The 20,000-nt window shown below is 39.0% G+C and overlaps 1 long non-coding RNA gene across 2 annotated transcripts in view; it reads right to left on the bottom strand.

The window, feature by feature from the left end:
- LOC128250352 (uncharacterized) overlaps positions 1–16,333 on the bottom strand; it is a 43,556-nt gene extending 27,223 nt beyond the window's left edge. The window contains exon 1 of one of the 2 annotated variants that reach the window (XR_016237526.1): positions 15,931–16,333. This is a non-coding gene — a long non-coding RNA (uncharacterized LOC128250352). Of the gene's footprint in view, positions 1–4,088; positions 4,470–15,930 lie in introns of those variants that run through there. The other variant, XR_008266383.2, reaches the window with a different exon arrangement.
- Between the last annotated feature and the right edge of the window lie 3,667 nt (positions 16,334–20,000).

The raw sequence follows: 20,000 nt of genomic DNA on the forward strand, positions 1-20,000 counted from the left end.
AAATTTTCTTTGATATTTCTCCTAAAGTTATTCTAGGCATCATTTTTCTTTCTCTCTTACACACACACACACTTGTTTGTTTTATGCCTGTTCTTCTATGTTAGCATGGGTTAGATGAATATGTTATTGAGGCATTGTTTTCAGTTAGATGCCCCTCCTGCCAATAACCTTTACCTATTTCTCAAGTAAGGGAAATCTCATTCCATATGTCTTTGAAGATTCCATACCTTTTTCTTTCTCTTTTCATTCTTCTCTTCTCCTTCTTTCTCCTGCTTTAAGCTAGTTGGTTTTTTACACATTCAACAAACCTGCACTGGTACAAGTTTAGCTCAAATACATACATTATTAAAATTCTTCTTATCATTCAATGGACAAGAAAATAGGTATACACTTATTCTAGTATTGACATAATCCTACAAGCAAAAACCATTTTAGCAAAAATGGTTTGAGGTAAAAATGCATTCATACATGTTAGCATACATATGTACATACATACATACATACATACATACATACATACATGACGGCCGTCCACTTGTGACCGAGGAAGACCATTGCCGACCTTCAGGAACATTGTGCGCTCTAGGACTAACTTATATTTTGCATTTGCGGCTCCGTTGGTGGCTAATGAGCCCTGCTCTTGACAAGCATACGCGACTGCAAACATTGCAGACCAAGCTTTCCCCATTCACTATACGAGCCATGCACTTTCACACAGCTTGCTTAAGTTCTTCATGCTGGATACGTGCTCTCTCAAAAGTGTCGATCCCCTCCTTAACCTGCCTCCTCCATCCGTGGTGATGTCAGGCATTGTTCTCCCAGTCAGTGTCCTGCATATCACAGGACTTTAATGAGGACTTGACACATACATACATACATACACACATACATACATACATACATACACACATACATACATACATACATACACACACACACATACATACATACAGCTGCTCTATCCAGATTACAAGTTCAGAGTTATACCTGTAATTATTGGGGCGCTGGGATATGTAACACACTGCCTAAATACCAATCTTGAGAAATTAGGCTTCTCAAAACCAGAAAGGAGAAAACTGATTTGAAGACTACAGATCCAAGCCCATCACTGTAAAAATCTGTAAAACTTTCCAGAAGTTTATCATTTAAATATATATGAGCATGTCTAGACATGCAACTATATGTATGGGGGTGTCGAGGTCGGTAGGGGTGGCATTTCTCATCCTGTTGTAGGTTATTGCTGTAGGCAATATGTGTTCTTTTGTGGGGTCCGGGGATAGCAAATAGAAGGGCTGCCCTGGGCTCTAGCTACACTAGTGAATGGACTATGAAATGAAATATATATAAATCGCAGAATGGAGAGTTGAGCAACATAAACGTGGACCATGACATGAGCTTGAACTGTTGTTGACTCAATATTTATTCACTTCCCACTCCCATGTAACTTGATTGTCAAGACAGAAATTGAGGACAAAAACACAATGATATTGTAGTAACGCCGTGCGCATGCGTAGTCTCACGCATGCGTGGAATTAAACAACCAAGCGTTCCCGCTCAATTCATTCTCTTTCTTGCTGGCCAGCAATAGAGCATGGACGTGTCAAGAGTGTCTCCAACATTCCAACTCTGGAGACAGTCTCTTTACGTGTTAAGCTGTCTCTCTACATCTTTCGGACTTACGCACAACAGCTCGCTTACATCTACATAACAACGTCCCAACAACTATACTCACACACATAGAAGCTGTAACAACAAGAGCTAAAGATATATGTATTTACCACCTGAATAAATGTTGTTCAAGTTGATAGTCTGGAGTTCAGCGTTCCGTTTAATTTCTAATTTTATATAGGAAAGTCAGGTATACATCTAATGATGTATAACCAACTTTCTTATACTGGTGACCCCCGACGTGATTCAAACACGCAGCCCGCTGACCTGCAATAACCCACTTTCTTATAAAGTGGTGATTCGATGAAGAAACAAACGCAGCATGGACTCTGGACTACCAACTTATAACTGGTGAACCCGACTAAAGAACAAATGCGGCCATGGAGACTGAACTACTAACTAGCATCATCGTCATGACCAACGCCACCAACATCTCCAACCATAGTCAACACGACTTACTACGTATTACCATCAACAAGCGCGTTTTTTTTTTCTCGCCTCTGTTAGAGTGGATTTTTCCACTCACGATAAACAGACAAGAATTACAGCCTGCGACTTTCCAATTGTGTACTCAAAGAACTTGGTATAAAACTCTCACGTGTACTGACTTTCTAACTGCTGTGATATCTCACATAAATATAGACGGCCTGTTTTTTATTATGTTCTTATATGTCGCATTCACACTCTCACATACACATACATCTTTTATGCCACACAATAACTCTTGTTATTCATTTCATACGGTTGTCTTTTCTATCGTCTCATTACTGGTATTTACGAAATCTATGTTACCGTAGTATAACATAATTACTTGTATATCATCTTTGATATATATTTTGGTGTTCGACCGTGTGACACGTTTAAATAAAAGGAGTCCTCTGTTTTTCCATTCGTCACCATTTCTCCTTTTTGAGTTCGCACGGTCGTTTTTTCATCTTGGGTTAAGAAAGTTTTTCTTAGAGGTTTTTGCTAATGGTTCGTACAGAGATTTGTCTGTCGACTGTCTGTAAAAGCGCACCTCTTCAAACACTCATCAACGAACAGCCTTTTCACCACCAGCTTCGTTCAACCAAGATTACCACCGTGACGACAACTATTACTACTACCAACTACAAGCATTCCCCCCGACGTCGCCAAGTTTCAACAGGACATTCTATCTCCTTGTGGGACTCCTGTACGAACTGGATTTTTTCTATACAGACACTTTCACTTGTTCTGTGTTTTTTCTCACACACACTTGTGCACTCATACATTTTCTTTCCTTTCAGTAAAAACAAACACTCAGACTTTCACATTCCGTGATTCCAGTTCCTGGACAGTAGTCATCACGATTTGTTTTCTCATTGTCTCATTTGTTTTTACTAGGTGGCATTTACTGCCCATATTGCATGTTTTTCTTTCATTTGTACATTGCATGCATGTATCACACGAGTGTACATTTCATTTCTTTAATTTTTCTTTGTGTGTGTTTTGTGTTACATTCTTGTGGGTGGTTTTCAGTGGCCATCCTGCCTCAGGCGTTCTAACAGATTTTATATTATCGTGCGTTTCTCGCACTGGCAAGGGAGCCCTGTAGTAACACCGTGCGCATGCGTAGTCTCACGCATGCGTGGAATTAAACAATCAAGCGTTCCCGCTCAATTCATTCTCTTTCTTGCTGGCCAGCAATAGAGCATGGACGTGTCAAGAGTGTCTCCAACATTCCAACTCTGGAGACAGTCTCTTTACGTGTTAAGCTGTCTCTCTACATCTTTCGGACTTACGCTCGACAGCTCGCTCACATCTACATAACAACGTCCCAACAACTATACTCACACACATAGAAGCTGTAACAACAAGAGCTAAAGATATATGTATTTACCACCTGAATAAATGTTGTTCAAGTTGATAGTCTGGAGTTCAGCGTTCCGTTTATATTCATTAATTTTATATAGGAAAGTCAGGTATACATCTAAAGATGTATAACCAACTTTCCTATAATATAAACAAACTCACACTTAATCGGCATTTTTGATGATGAATGAAGCTACTTCACTTCGGATCACATCTAATCCAAATAACTTTTAAATGACTACTACAATACAATTCTTACTAATTTTGGCATTAGGACAGCAATTTGAGGAGTGGGGGCAAGTCATTACATCCATCCCAATACTTGACTACTGACAATACAATAATAATGTTAAAAAGAGCAAAAAGCAAGTGGTGGGTCAGGGTTAAAAGAGAGAAAGAGGGAGAGAGAGAAAGGGGGGAGAGAGAAAGAGAGAGAGTGCGTGTGTGTGTGTAAAAGTGAGGAAGATAGAATAAACAATAATCTCTATGTTACAATTGCTTATTGTGTTTACATTTTCATTACGGAACGAAGTCAACAATAAATGGAAATAGAAATATAGATTTTATCATAACAAAATTCAGCCCACCTTGTTTTCAAAATCTACGTACATCAATTGTATTTCTTTGTGAGTTTCTTTACTATATACCTTCTCTATGCTGAAGCTATCGCCAAACAGGATTAACAGGTGGAGTGTAAAGGCGGATGACGACAATATAAATCAACTACTAGACAAGTAACCAAATCCCCCTCAAATTGCACTTAAACGATTTTTAAAAAGGGGAAGATACATGTGATTATGCAGTCGTAGATATCTTATGAGTGAATAAGAGACGGAACGATTACCGCTAGAACGTCTTTCACAATTGGTCTGCTAGACCAGGGCTGATTTGAGGCCAAACGACATGTCAGAAATCTGGTCATTTGGGGAGCTTCTATGTGGTCACTTGACTTGCTAGAAATAATAGCTAACCCCCCCCCCCCACCTAATTTTACAATTTACAGCTTTATAAACGGAAGGGCACATTCAATTACGTAGTCCTATATAGCCAGGAACCCCATCCATCGGGCTACGGACTAGTACCAGAGCGAGGATCATTTGAAAGAATAATTTTAAAAAATTTTATTCATATTATGACTGTTGTAGTCTGCAAGTGTTTTTGCATTATGTATGTATGTATGTATGTGTGTATGTATGTATGTGTGTATGTATGTATGTGTGTGTGTGTGTGTGTGTGTGTGTGTATGTAATATATATGTATTATATATGTAATAACTAAATTATGTATTATGCACTTCATTGTGTTTGTTATGCGAGTGATTCTCTGATCTGTGTATAAAATCGGTCTGTGATGCAAAATAAGTTTGGGAACCGCTCCTATATTAGACTATGATTGAATAAAAAGCGGTAAAGTCACGGCTAAAATACTTTCAATTATAGTGTAACGCAGTTTAGAATTGAAATCGCGTTAGCTCAGTAACAAGAAATAGGGTACAACATATCAAGAGAAGTTAGCTCAATTGTCAGCCAGTGGTATTTCAGCAGCGATTATTTAATCGTACAATTTCGAGTGGAAATTTCCATGACTTCCTGCCAACACATATCTCTAAATATAGACGTGTGAGAAGTCAATGCAGTGGTTTCAGCGGTGCCTGAGAGGATAGGATTCTTGATCGAAACTTGACCTCAGATTAAAAAGGATCATTTGTCAACGATGAACGCAAAATTTTCCACTTTTCGCCACATGAATATAGTAGCCAGTTCTTGGCCAAACACAGGATATGACTATCTACCGGTAGTCAGGGCTACATCCTCCAGCAAATAACTTTTGTAATCATTATAATGTTTATGTATAAATAAATGGTCTCATCGAAAATGAACTTGGTTTTATATAGGGAAAACATGCAACAAAATCACCATAATGTCCAATTAATCATTCATCCAAGTGACAACTGGGCAACAGCAACGGACCCACGTATAAAATCAAACTGGACAGTAACATAAAAAGTAACAGATTTTGACTGACACATGACATGATAAATCACCGTATGTGGCAATGCCCACAAGTGAGGGATGGGAGAATCAAAGACGGGACCATGGATATTTGATTGGCTTCCTTCTTTAAAAAAAAATCTTCACAGGTTCCTTGAATTTCAAGAAGACCCCCTCCCGCCACCAATGAGTCCAAAAGCAGTTATGTTCCACCCTACAAAATTGTTCTTGGAGTCTCTAAGTAGTAGAGTAGCGTAATTGAAGCAATGAATATCTGGGTTGCACATAACTATTTAACCAACCACCTGCACGTCTGCGAGACCAGAGTTAACCTGAGGCACAAACAATGACAACAAAGTTTCTAGATAGTCGATTGACTTGCAAGAATAGTAGTCAAATCTCCCTATGCATCTTATCTGCTGCTTTAATGATATACACAAATTCATGGTTGCTAACTATACATACATAAATACATACAAACATACATACATACATACATACATATCAAACACACAGATATGTAAATTCATTATTTTAAGATAGGCGCTGTGAGAACTACAGCCGGAGGACCTTGGGCCCATGAATAATATAATTTCGTCATATTTCGATCAGGGCATAGGCCCATTTCTTCGGTACAGCACCCGGGGCCCTGAAAACCTAAAAGTGGTGTTGAGCACATATAAATACACATATGCACACACACACATTGGAGTCAAGATTGTGTAATATAATTTTCAAGATATGTAGTGGCGTTCCTGAAGGAGTCATACGCTGCAGATACTCGTTATATTAATCGAATATTATATTTTCAACGTTACACGGGTTGTTCCACTGTGTCCAATGTTTCCTTACAACAGTGCGTCTGCGCGCGTGCACGAAGGTTTTCAAGGTGAAACCGAATTTTTTATAATGAAGATGATTATTCGCATAGCCATGGCGTACTGGCTTTCTTTCCTTCGCCGGTATAAGACCTTCATGGCGGTCAGTGTGATGTTGGATAGCTTCGTGTAGAGAGAACCCGCGTCATGTATACGAACATGAAGACGGAGAGTTACGGTGCATACAAGAATCTGATTTTGACCCTCATAATTTTGTTACTATTCTTTCATATTAGCTTGAGTTGGGTCACTGCAAACATTGCCTGAGTGGTCTGGTAAACATTTCTGATCTTGATCCTTTCTCATTAATAATTGACCCACAAGTTGTTGAACTGCTGCGCTAAAGATTATAAATATTCTTTTTAAACAGTCTTTAATTAAACTAACCCTCATTTTAGCTAATGTTTTAGCAGATTTAATATAGTGAGCATCAAAAATCTAATTAGAAATAAATATATTTTTCCTCATTCGTCTATTCCAATGGTTGATGACCATAAATGTGTCTGGGAACAGACAAGTCATTTTCTGTCTGCCCATCTGCTCTCAGCTTTCTCAGACGCCATGATATTTTCCCGAGATATCTTATGACTCACTTATGATTGGATTTAACTGGATTAAAAATCTTCAAAATTTTAAGATCTTGAGAGTATTCTTTTACTTGTTTTTCTTCCGTCGTGACAGCATATTAACAGAGCCTAATTAACCAACTATTTTGTAATAACTACAGAATCATCTTTTTCATTTTGTATGCTTTGTTGTTGTATTATTAATTCAAAACCAACGTAGAAAATATTTTGTGAATAAAGTTACTATAAAGTTGTTCCGTAGTGTTGTGCATCATTTATACGCAGCCAGAACAGAATCCAGTTCAACCACCAGCATCTATCTTTCATTCTATGACCTACGTAATAATATGTATCATTCACACCCTCGTGACAAAGCCAATGTATAATTTACTGAGGAGTTTTAATAATACTGAAGCATGTCCAGTATTAATATTTCTCTACTTACCGAAAGGATTAACATAATATTAAGCATCTCTGAGCGATTAATCTACCGCAGTGGTTCGTTTTGTTACATATGCTAATTTTTCGCACCTCTATTGATTCTCTATTTAGGTTCCTCATCATAATTTCGGCTAGTGGGGTTGAGTCTCTGCTTTTCAAGAGAGGTCTAATGAGACCAGAGCATTGTTTCCTCACCCCGTACCTGCTGAAACAAATACAATGATATTGATCTAATGTATTTGTAATTAGGTATTTGATGTTCACAATTACATTCAATTTATTAACAACTTAACTACTGATTTTCATGTTGATGACGTCTCTGAGTAAATACACTGGTTTATTATTTTAGATATCTTTAATCTTTTATTTGTTTCACTCATTGGACTGCGGCCATGCTGGGACACAGTCTTGAAGCATTTAGTCGAACAAATTGACCTCGGAACTATTTTTTAAGCCTGGTACTTATTCTATCAGTGTCTTTTGCCGAACCGCTAATTTACAGGAACGTAAACAAACCAATACCAGTTGTCAAGCGGTGGTGACACACACACACATAACGGTCTTCTTTCCATTTTTGTCAGTTACAAAGCTTTGGTTGGTTCGGGGCACGAGTCCGAAGTACCACGCAATAGAACTGAACCCGGCACCATTGTGATTGGAAAGCAAACTTCTTGCCACACAGCCACGCCGTCTTCATTTTGCATGTTTCGTTTCTTTATTTTAAGTTATCTAATTTCTTGTTGTTGGGTTGTTGATGATAATTATATTATTATCTATCATACTTTTGTCAATCGATGTTGAGTCCTTCAGCTTCCTACTCAAAACCTGTATATTGATTTAACCTATTTATGTGTTAAAGAAATGCAAAATACCGCAGCCACAATTATCGCAATCCCAATCGGCAGCACTATTCTCCCAAACACCACCACCAATATTATTTGCCGCCATCACTACAACTATCATTACCATTCTCTTAACCACTTGACCAATATCATTATCCCCCTTACACCATCACCACTATCACCACCACCATAATCAGCACTACATCTACATAACATAATATTTTCCCATTACTTTAATCTCCAGGTTTCTCTAAGTGCTTACGCCCGCTATATTTTATTTATTTATCTTAATATATAAAGCTGAAGTTGTGTGTCTGTGTGAAACCTTTTTAAAAGTTTATAGAAATCCACATTTTCCACTTTTTGTAAAAAATTTTACATCAATGGAATTTTCTCGATGTGAACTTTCCAGTGCAGTAATTAGATTTTTAAAATTCCGTTTACTTTGTGTGATTTAAGGGAGATTTGGCTGTTGTTTCTAGCAACTTTTATATTTCTTCCCTTCTACCTGGGACAGCGTTCTTACACACGCGCTCAACAGAGAGAGAAAGTGATACATACAACGTCATAGATTAAACTTTCTTCTCAGTATTCTTTACCTATTTTTCATAACATTAATACGTAAAAACACACAACCACACATACGTAATCTGTGACAACAACATACACATTGCTCCCGTTCTCTATCTCCCCCTCTTCCTCTCTTCCTCTCGCAAACGCATACACGTGCAAGTAAACACAATCATTCACGTTCGTTAATGTGGCATAACTACAGAGTTGTACCCACCGACTTTGGAAGGTCATAACTTTCAGAAAAATGAATATTTTAAAAATTCCTCTTAACTTCCAGGAAAATGAATATTTTTTCGTGAAATTTTCTACAAATATACCTTGACGTATGTACATTTCGAGCATGTAGGAATTTTGAAGGAAACAACTGCAGGTTATTTTTGCGAAGTGTTCCCCACTCGGTGGTGTTTCGGAGCAAGTCGTCCATATTTGTTTGATTTTTCTCTATTATGTGCGTAAGTGCATCCATAGATTTCTAATGAAGTAATAGGCAGTGAAGAGAAGCCGTCATAAGAAAACTTTTAACTACCTCTAACCCTTTCTCCCCCTCTCCCTACCTCTTCCTCTCTTGCTCTCTCAAACGCATACACATGCAAGTACACAATCACTCAGTAAAATATAACTCATATTCGTCAATATTTTGTAAATATACCACGATTTTCACTAGGGTGTTAGGGTTAGGGTTTTAGGGTCAGGGTTAGGGTTTAGGGTTAGGGTTAGGGTTAGGGTTAATTGTTTCAGAATCGTTTGTTTATGTAGTCGGCACTTAATGTATATCGGCTGAATGGACGTCAGTGATTGGTTGAAATTACAGAAATACGACAACTTTAACATGGAATAATTTATGGATTTCTTTTTTTTTTAAGAAGACTAAGAGAAAAAGATGTTTTATATGACACATTCTACCAGTGTTCCAAGTTTCAAAGTGTTTCGTTAATGAAAAACGTGGCCCCTGTTTTAAAAAAGATCCCATAATTTCCCTCTGTTAGACCAGTTTGGTCACGTAATGAATGGAGAAAATTACCTGTCTCGCGCATCACTCCAGCATGCTACACTGTCGTCCTTGCTAATCTCAGTAATTACCTACAACAGCGCCAGACACATTTCACTTCTGAAAAACCTTCAAGGCATTTCACACGCTGCAATCCTGCAGGTTGATCTTCGATATCATGGATTGAAAATACATTCACTCGCTCACCTGAGCTTAATTTACAGTGAATTTTGATACGTGCACCTGCACTCGTGTATACGTCCTCACGCGCACGCAAGCGCTAACCCATTTCCGTATTGCCCTGTCACTGACTGTACATTTTGGCATGCAAAGCGACACCGTTATTCGAACTAATCCGAATAGAAAATTGTCCCGTATACACTTCAATGATCCACTCTCCTGATATTCAAAATCTTCCCTCGGCCATGCATATCTTTCTTTTCCTCGATCGTTCATTTCCTTTTCCTGGAACCTCTCTGAAGGGGGAATGATGTAGTGGCTCCATGCAGGCATAGCGTGGATTCTATCCTCGATCGCCAAATTTCACTGAACAGTTCAACAGTACTTTTCTCACGATAAAACAATAGTTTTTCTGTGAGTGACAGCAGTTACATTTGCCAGATGCCTTCACTAAACATAATTATGTCTTTGCCACTTGACCCTTCTAACCTCTTCTATTTCACCAAAAGTTACAAAAAGACACCACCAACAAAAGCTTTTGTTCTTAACAATATGTCTATCCCTCTGGTTAGTTTTGGATAGTTATAAAAACAAGAACTCCGTAAGCCAAAGTCAGTTAGTGAGAGCGACCATCAGTGAGTTAGTGAACGGACAACTAGAGTCATAGTCACAAGCAGGCAGCCACTAAAGACAAACGGCCAGAGGGAGAAAGAAGGTTACAACCAGCCGAAGGGAGTACAACCGCTTGTGAGGCGCTCTGTTTGCTGCCAAAACCCCGCTAAAGGGTGGGCTAGGGATGCCGTGGCTGATCATGCGCAGATATGCGCTGAAGCTGAGGCGCCTCTCACTCTACCTGGACGGTGACCAGGTATGGAATTCGCTGACAGAGACGTTCTTTCCGTGATTGGCCTCCTTGGAAGAATTTAAACCCTGTTCCGTGAAAAGACACAATTTGACCGAGTGGCAAAAAGAGTGCCGAGAGGCACTCGTGCTAATCCACAAGGCCAGCAGCAGGAATACCACCTCGGTACTCTATAGCGGGCTGGTAGAGTCCAAGAGGGATGACGTCCTGGGACTCAATGAGGACCAGATAGCCAACCTGTTGAAAAGAACTTTCGGGTCGGTGTTATCTGGATAACTACCAGAAATCACTGACTTGGCAGTCCTATAGGAACGCTTTAACTGTTGGTGATAAACTGCCTAGACACGGCATGTCCGTACCACCGGCTTGCCCAAGATGCGGACGGGACGAAGAAACCGTCCCACACGCCCTTGTTCATTGTCCGGAGATTTCAGGCCTGATAGTTTACGCAGAACACGTGTTGTCGCATTTAGGAAGCGTACAGCTATCAGCTGAGTTTATGATTAAGATTGTACCGCCACCAAGACTGTCAAAGAAAGGGGAGGCCAGTTTGTTATGCACAGTTGTCTTTCTGAAAGAGTGCATATGGAAAACGAGAGTGAAAGGAGTCACGACGAAAACCTTTATCTCCGAGCCTGGTTTGCTCTACTATTTCAGATATCATCTGAAGAGCAAGATAGGGCTGGAGAGAGGACGCCTGTCGCGAAGTCTATATGAGAAAAGATGGAAAGATGTGGTGAGGAAGTTGGGTGTGAGAGATCCTACTTAAATACATAGTAAATCTGTATGGTGTATCCGGAGGACTCCCCGACCAAAATGTTAAAAATTTTTTTATTAAAATTGTAAATACATTCATTGTAAATACATCATTTGCTTATTGCAAACGAACTCACAATGCTTTATAATGTCCAGTGCTGTCCCCCTCTATGTTCGATCTACGTGATCATAATAAAGAATCAATCCCAAGCTGGTGATTGTCACACACTGATGACGGGTTACTACTCAGAAACCCGGGTCCGTATGTATCACGTAAGGCTAGAGACGGGAACAATGATTTCCCTTCGCAAATACTGATCGGGCACAAACAGTGTGTCGTTAGCCAGCTGGAGGAGATGTCTTCTTGAGACTATAAACTACAGCAGCATTGTCCCATATGGGTCAGCCACGTTTAGGTGGCAAACATACTTCACGATATATATAGGAAAGTTGGTTATACATCATTAGATGTATACCTGACTTTCCTATATAAAATTAGAAATACAACGGAACGCTGAACTCCAGACTATCAACTTAAACAACATTTATTCAGGTGGTAAATATATACATCTTTAGCTCTTGTTGTTACAGCTTCTGTGTGTGTGAGCATAGTTGTTGGGACATTGTTATGTAGTTGTGAGCGAGCTGTTGAGCGTAAGTCCGAAAGATGTAGAGAGACAGCTATACACGTAAAGAGACTGTCTCCAGAGTTGGAATGTTGGAGACACTCTTGACACGTCCATGCTCTATTGCTGGCCAGCAAGAAAGAGATAAAATTAAGCGGGGAAAGCTTGCTTGTTTAATTCTACGCATGCGCACGGCGTTACTACAGGGCTCCCTTGCCAGTGCGAGAAACGCACGATAATATGAAATCTGTTAGAACGCCTGAGGCAGGATGGCCACTGAAAACCACCCACAAGAATGTAGCACAAAACACACACAAAGAAAAATTAAAGAAATGAATGTGCACTCGTGAGAACATGCATGCAATGTACAAATGAAAGAAAGTGTGTGAGTGCACAAGTGTGTGTGAGAAAAAACACAGAATATAGTAAGTGTCTGTAGAGAAAAAATCCAGTTCGTACAAGAGTCCCACAAGGAGATAGAATGTCCGTACTCAGGAAGTCGTGGTCAGTTGTGACCGGTTACCTGGTACGGAATATTCTATGAAAGTTACACAAGGAAAATTTGGTCTGTTGATCGTGAGTGGAAACATCCACTCTAACAGAGTCGACAAAACTGAGTGTGTTGATATGGTGTGTCCCTGGTGGTGGGGTTGTTAGCGCACGACATTGTGGTAGACAGTACATTGATGGTGAAGACGTCGGCGCAGGAACTGTAATATAGTTGTGTTCTGTATGTGTGGTGGTAATGATCTGTTGACAGTGGTAATGATCTGTTGAAACTTGGCGACGTCGGGGGGAATGCTTGTAGTTGGTAGTAGTAATTGTTGTCGTCACGGTGGTAATCTTGGTTGAACGAAGCTGGTGGCGAAAAGGCTGTTTGATGATGAGTGTTTGAAGAGGTGCGCTTTTACAGACAGTTGACAGACAAATCTCTGTACGAACCATTAGCGAAAACCTCGAAGAAAAATTTCTTAACCCAAGATGAAAAAACGACCGTGCGAACTCAAAAAGGAGAAATGATGACGAATGGAAAAACAGAGGACTCCTTTTATTTAAACGTGTCACACGGTCGAACACCAAAATATATATCAAAGATGATATACAAGTAATTATGTTATACTACGGTAACATAGATTTCGTAAATACCAGTAATGAGACGATAGAAAAGACAACCGTATGAAATGAATAACAAGAGTTATTGTGTGGCATAAAAGATGTATGTGTATGTGAGAGTGTGAATGCGACATATAAGAACATAATAAAAAACAGGCCGTCTATATGTGTGTGAGATATCACAGCAGTTAAAAAGTCAGTACACGTGAGAGTTTTATACCAAGTTCTTTGAGTACACAATTGGAAAGTCGCAGGCTGTAATTCTTGTCTGTTTATCGTGAGTGGAAAAATCCACTCTAACAGAGGCGAGAATAAAAACCGCGCTTGTTGATGTTGGTAATACGTAGTAAGTCGTGTTGACTATGGTTGGAGGTGTTGGTGGCGTAGTAATCGTAGAATCGTGTTGGTCATGACGATGATGCTAGTTAGTAGTTCAGTCTCCATGGCCGCATTTGTTCTTTAGTCGAGTTCACCAGTTATAAGTTGGTAGTCCAGAGTCCATGCTGCGTTTGTTTCTTCGTCGAATCACCACTTTATAAGAAAGTGGGTTATTGCAGCTCAGCGGGCTGCGTGTTTGAATCACGTCGGGGGTCACCAGTATAGGAAAGTTGGTTATACATCATTAGATGTATACCTGACTTTCCTATATAAAATTAAAGAATATAACGGAACGCTGAACTCCAGACTATCAACTTAAACAACATTTATTCAGGTGGTAAATATATACATCCTTAGCTCTTGTTGTTACAGCTTCTGTGTGTGTGAGCATAGTTGTTGGGACGTTGTTATGTAGATGTAAGCGAGTTGTCTAGCGTAAGTCCGAAAGATGGAGAGTGACAGCTAAACACGTAAAGAGACTGTCTCCAGAGTTGGGTGTTGGAGATACTGCTTGACACGTCCATGCTCTATTGCTGGCCAGCAAGAAAGAGAATGAATTGAGCGGGAACGCTTGGTTGTTTAATTCTACGCATGCGTGAGACTACTCATGCGCACGGCGTTACTACAAGACCATCGATGAGGTTGCATATTCTCTGCAGATTAATCATGGTTCCAGTGGCAGATCTACCATAAAACTAATGAAGCTTAAGCTTCAGGGCCCCTAACACTCGAAGCAACTTATTTTTTTCATTCTATCAATGTTTTTGTTTTTGTATTTTGCCATGCAGATTGCTGTTACCAGTATTAGCGGACGTCATATCATACTCTTACGCAGAATCTAGACACGCAGTGTCTAGCCACGAGTTGTTCACCTGTTGTTTCTGCCGGTGTGGAGTAGCATAAAATATGAAAGTACAAACAACTCGCAGATCATTTACTTGAATTACTTTAAAAACTTCAGTCCTGTCCCTCCCATTGTCAAATATGTCTACTACTACATTAGCGCGGTAGAGATAAGAATTCTTATTTTCACACCATTATTTAATGGCCAATGAAAGGGTTTGCTTCCTAATATTGGATTTACAATCTGTTCAGTAACAAAGCATTTTCTCTACTTTAAAAATTGTTTGAATATCACCTTGTACAAAATGAACAATTCTTCATTTATGACTATATATTAAGTTGTGGATCCTTATCTTGATCGATCTCTGTCTCGCTGTGGCTAATGAAAATATTACCCCAATTTTTTTTCACAGAAGTCTAGGCCCCATGATGAATAGCAAAGTCTTCAAGAAAGTATTTAACTCAAAGAAGTACTTAACGCTAACTCAAAGAAAATCAATCTAACGAAATTTCTAAATGACAAAAACTATCAAACTATTTTACAATGTCAAGTAAAAACTTGTCATCACCTGCAGCTGAAACTAGCCATGCAAGCACCAGTGAAGTCAATGATAGTGCGCAAACCATGAGTGCTCTGTTTAGCAATAATCAATCTACTGTCGACACTTTTGGTGCAGATGATGATCACAGTGGTCAAAAACTTCGAGAAAAGAGAGCAGTAACAGGAAACAAGAACCAAATTTAGTGATTTCAAAGAATACAGTGTCCTGGCACACTGGCCCGTGACAATTGATAATGATTTCATACAAAACAGTTTAATGCAAGACATCAGTTTTTCCAAAATATAAAAAAAAAAACAGGTAGTGTATATACTGAATCCAACAAGATTTACAAACAGCAAAATCGAAGTTTCTCAGACAAGTACTTTGATAGAAAGATTGAAAAATTGTCAGACTGTGATGATATCCTGGTTAGTTTATTCAAAGAGCAAACTCTTTTCTAAATGACAAATATCACTTACAACGGGTGGGTTTTCTAGTTGAATGTATATACTCATAACTCTTATAAAATCATGAAATCAGCATGGAACATAAGGGCAATGTTGAGCTGGCTAACACGAAAGTCAAATAAAAACACTGTGGATCAGCAACTTTAGGAACAATTGAGAAAAAACATGCAGTTCTATTTTGAATTACTAAAAAGTGTTGTAGCAGTTATAAAGTTTTTTTTTAAGTGGAAAAGGTTTAGCATTTAGAGGTCATGAGGAAAAGTGAGGCTCCCCAAACAATGGAAATTTCATGGGGGGGGGGGCATTCAGCTTTTGCGGAGTTTGACCCATTTTTACATGAACATTTAGAGAAATGTAAAAATGGAAAAGTAAATATTACTTACCTATCCAAATCTGTGTACGAATAATTGATAGAAATCATGGGAAAACATGTGAAAGATGAAGTGGTGAATCAGATCAACAACCTAGACATAAAATACCACTTCAGTAAAGAGCTTTTGTGACCAGTTAATTATGAATTCTCCAGAATTCTTTCTTCAATTGTATTGACCTGATGTTAAAACTTCATAATTCATGACTAACTTAAATATATCACTTGTGCGGTGAAATGAAAGTTACTGTTAAACGATTGCTTGGTGTTGTTTTATCATTTTCACGCAGCCCCACGTGACTATAACTAACCAGTCGCAATAATAATAATTATTTTTAATATCGGCTCAAGGCCAGCAATTTTGAGACGAGGTGGTTAGTCGATGGCATCGATTTCAATACTTGACTGGAATTTCATCGACTCTGAAAGAAGGAAAGGCAAAGTTTGATGTCAGCAGGATTTGAACTCAGAGTGTGAAGAACGGAAACAAGTATCGGTTTCAAATTTTGGCACAAAGCCAGCAAGTTTGGGGAATGGGGGTAAGTCGATTACATTGACTCCAATGTTCAGATGGTACTTATTTTATCGATCTCCAATGGATGAAGGGCAAAGTTGACTTCGACGGAATTTGAACTCAGAACGTTAAGACAGACGAAATATCCACTGCTGCTATGCATTTTTGTCTCGCAACCTTTTATCTGATGTTCTACCGGTTCTCCTTTACAATAACAACAACAACAGCAACAACAATAACAGCATCAACAATAATAATAATAATAAATTCTGTTTTATTGGCCACAAGGGCTAATATAAATCAAAAACATGTAAGGACAAAGACAGGACGAAGGTTACAAGGAGTTTTCTCCGAAAGGTAGAAAACGTTCGTGTAAACGGTAGAAAAACAGAGAAAGATATAACAAATAAAACTCCCAATAGGGGAGGCGCTTCGAAAGGTTACACGTGGAAAAATTCATAAAAGCCACGGGAGCCTGGTCAGAAGAATAAGAAAGGGGTATAGAGCCCTTTCTCCTTTTACATTACCTTTTTTTTTTGGTGTATTCTCAGAATTGGTCCGTTCATACTGGCCATTCTTCTAACAGTCACCCATCTTTCAGAAAATTTGCTATGAGACAGCACTTCCCTCTCTACTCTCATCTTCCTTTTCAAATGGAACTTGAAAAAGTTGATGAGCCTTTGGCCAAAGAGGACTTTAGCCCTATCAAACGGGTCCACCATACCACCTCTTTCGCTACAGCCACAAGGCATAGGAAAATTGCCTTGCCCTCCCGGTTAAAGGAGGTCGGCGGGTCAATCCTCACGATGGATTCAGCTGATAGCCGAATCCGTCCTACACGCGACAGTAGCTGTTCGACATAAACCCACAGGTCAGCAATACTCGGGCACTGGACGAATGCGTGTAGGACGGTTTCGTCATCCTGAGCGCACCTCGGGCAGGCCCGGCTGACAGCGCTTCCGTGACGGTAGAGTTTATTCTGAACAGGCAGCGCACCTCGGTAACACTGCCAGGCGAGGGACCTTTGGAAGTTATCCATGGGCCCCGGCCCGAAAGTTCTTCGGAACAGACTGTTCAACTGATTATCTTCGACGCCTAGAGTTTCCCCGAGAACGTCGTCGCACTTTTCCTCCACTAACCCTCTATATGACGCTAGAGTGGAGCTAATAGTAATAATTATAATGACGGGTTCAAATTTTGGCATAAAGCCAGCACTTTTAGGGGAGGATGAATCAATTACATCTACCCCAATGTCTAACTGGTACTTATTTTATCGACCTCGAAAGAATGAAAGGCAAAGTCAACTTTTGAAATCAGATCAGAACGCATAGCTGGAAGAAATGCGGCTAAGCATTTTGTCTGCTCGCTGACGATTGTGCCAGCTTACTGTCATAACGATTGTTTCTAACATAGGCACAAGGTCCAAAATTTAATGGGAGGATTAGTTGAATAAATCGACTGCAGGATTTGATTGGTACTTTATTTTATCACCTCAGGAACGATGAAAACCAAAGTTCAACTTGACGGGATTTGAATCTAAAAATATTGATTTCTAATATTTGCACAAAGTCTCGCGGAAGTAGGGTAGAGGGGATTAAATTGTCCCTAGTATTCAGCCAATTGACACTGCTCCAAATAACGATGACAAATCTAATCTCAGCGACCTGAAAACGTGTACACCGCGATTTGCTTATAAACCCCAGAACAACCCTCCTAAGAAGGTTCTCTAGCTGTGACCATCCTGTCTTTTTTCTTTTTTGCAAGCATCACAGGTAGAACGTGTACACCGCGATTTGCTTATAAACCCCAGAACAACCTTCCTAAGAAGGTTCTCTAGCATCTTGTCTTTTTTTCCTTTTTGCAAGGATCACAGGTCTACTTTATCTAACATGTTCTATTTTAAGACAATAGGGTATGATTTGAGAGAAACTTTGACTGCTACTTCTAGCAGGTCAAACGACAGTGTAAGAAGCTCCTTTTATTTGTATGATACCGTCAATAATTTTACTAAACGTTTCTTACAATTTACGCCGTTTGAGGTTGATTTCTAGTATAGGCACAAGGTCATACATTTTGTGGGACGTTGTCGATTGTATTGACTGAGGACTTGACTGGTATTTATTTTATCGATTGCGGTATGATGAAAGGCAAACTGATCTTGGAGGGCTTCGAAATTAAAATGTAAATAGCCACAATGAAATACTGCTTGGCGTTTGAGACTAATAATATTAATAATGATTTTTTTGTGTGCGTTTAATGATTTCTTTATCTAATTATGATATGTTTAGAATTAAGAATCAATGAATAGTTGTTAGCTTAATCATAAAACAAACAAAAAAAATTATAAACAATTTCCAATCATTGGAGTACGTTCAACTGAAAAAGGCTTCTTGTTAATATTTTATTCTTTCAGTTTTCATTGCCAAATCGAAAAGTCTGCCCATTAATTTCCATCAAAGAGGTTGTCTGCTCATTTAATATGTGAGCTTATGTCTTATTGAGCCGGTTTTAAACCATAAGCACTAACAATCACTCATCTGACCTGTGTTACTGTTGTAAAACGTAAACCCGTTACGCTTGCATTACCTCCAATCCTTTCTATATTGCGCTATACTCTCCTTTTACTTCTCCTGTCACCACTCCCATAAAGATTACGACTACCACCACCATTCTCTATAGCACTCCACTATTTTCTATCTGTCTCATATACACATACTCACTCTCCATTTCCCTCTTTGTTTCTACCTTTTATTTTCCCTTGTGTATAAACATCTTCGTTCATTTTCTTCTCCTTTTCCCTTCGTCCTGTCTTTAATCTTTCATTGTGTTTACTCCCACCTTTTTTTGCTACTATTTCTATTTTCTCTCTCTCTCTCTCTCTCTTTCTATCACTCTCTCTATCTTTACCATCACCTCTATATTCTTATTATTCTCTTTTTTGTCCTTTCTTGTCTGTCGCCCCGACTCTCTCCCCGCTCTGTTTTAAACCCACTGCATATCTCTATTTCTACTACCACTACAACTAATAGTCTTTCTCTCTCTAAGTCTCCCACTCACTTTTATTCACACCTTACAATAGGTGGTGGTGGTTTTCATTTTACTTAACTGACTACAATTTTTTTTTTACCAATTATAACAAGCGGATGCCTTAAGAAAAATAAAAATAAAAATAAAAAATAGTTTTAAAATACAATAAAGTTAAAAAATACATTAGCAAAATAGTCACCACCACGACTGTCTCTGTCACCACCACCATTATCACTATGAAGGCCACCGTTACCACCACCACCACTGCATTCATCACCACACCTATCACTGCAACCACAATGACTACCATCAGCAACAACAATTAATACAACAATAATAACAATTGACACAACCGTCGCTCATATATATATACACACACACACACACTCTCTCCCCGCTCGCATTTCACATCTTGCAGCCATGGCGAATGGAATACTGTTCGTCTTCTGTCTGCTTTTACTGGGAAATTATGTTATGGTAAAAGGTTAGTATTCACTGTCATTTACTTACTTTTCATTTGTTTAATTTAAATATATATATGT

This window comes from Octopus bimaculoides, chromosome 20 (assembly GCF_046866305.1).
Source record: "Octopus bimaculoides isolate indiv1 chromosome 20, ASM4686630v1, whole genome shotgun sequence".
In the NCBI taxonomy this organism is placed as follows: domain Eukaryota; kingdom Metazoa; phylum Mollusca; class Cephalopoda; order Octopoda; family Octopodidae; genus Octopus; species Octopus bimaculoides.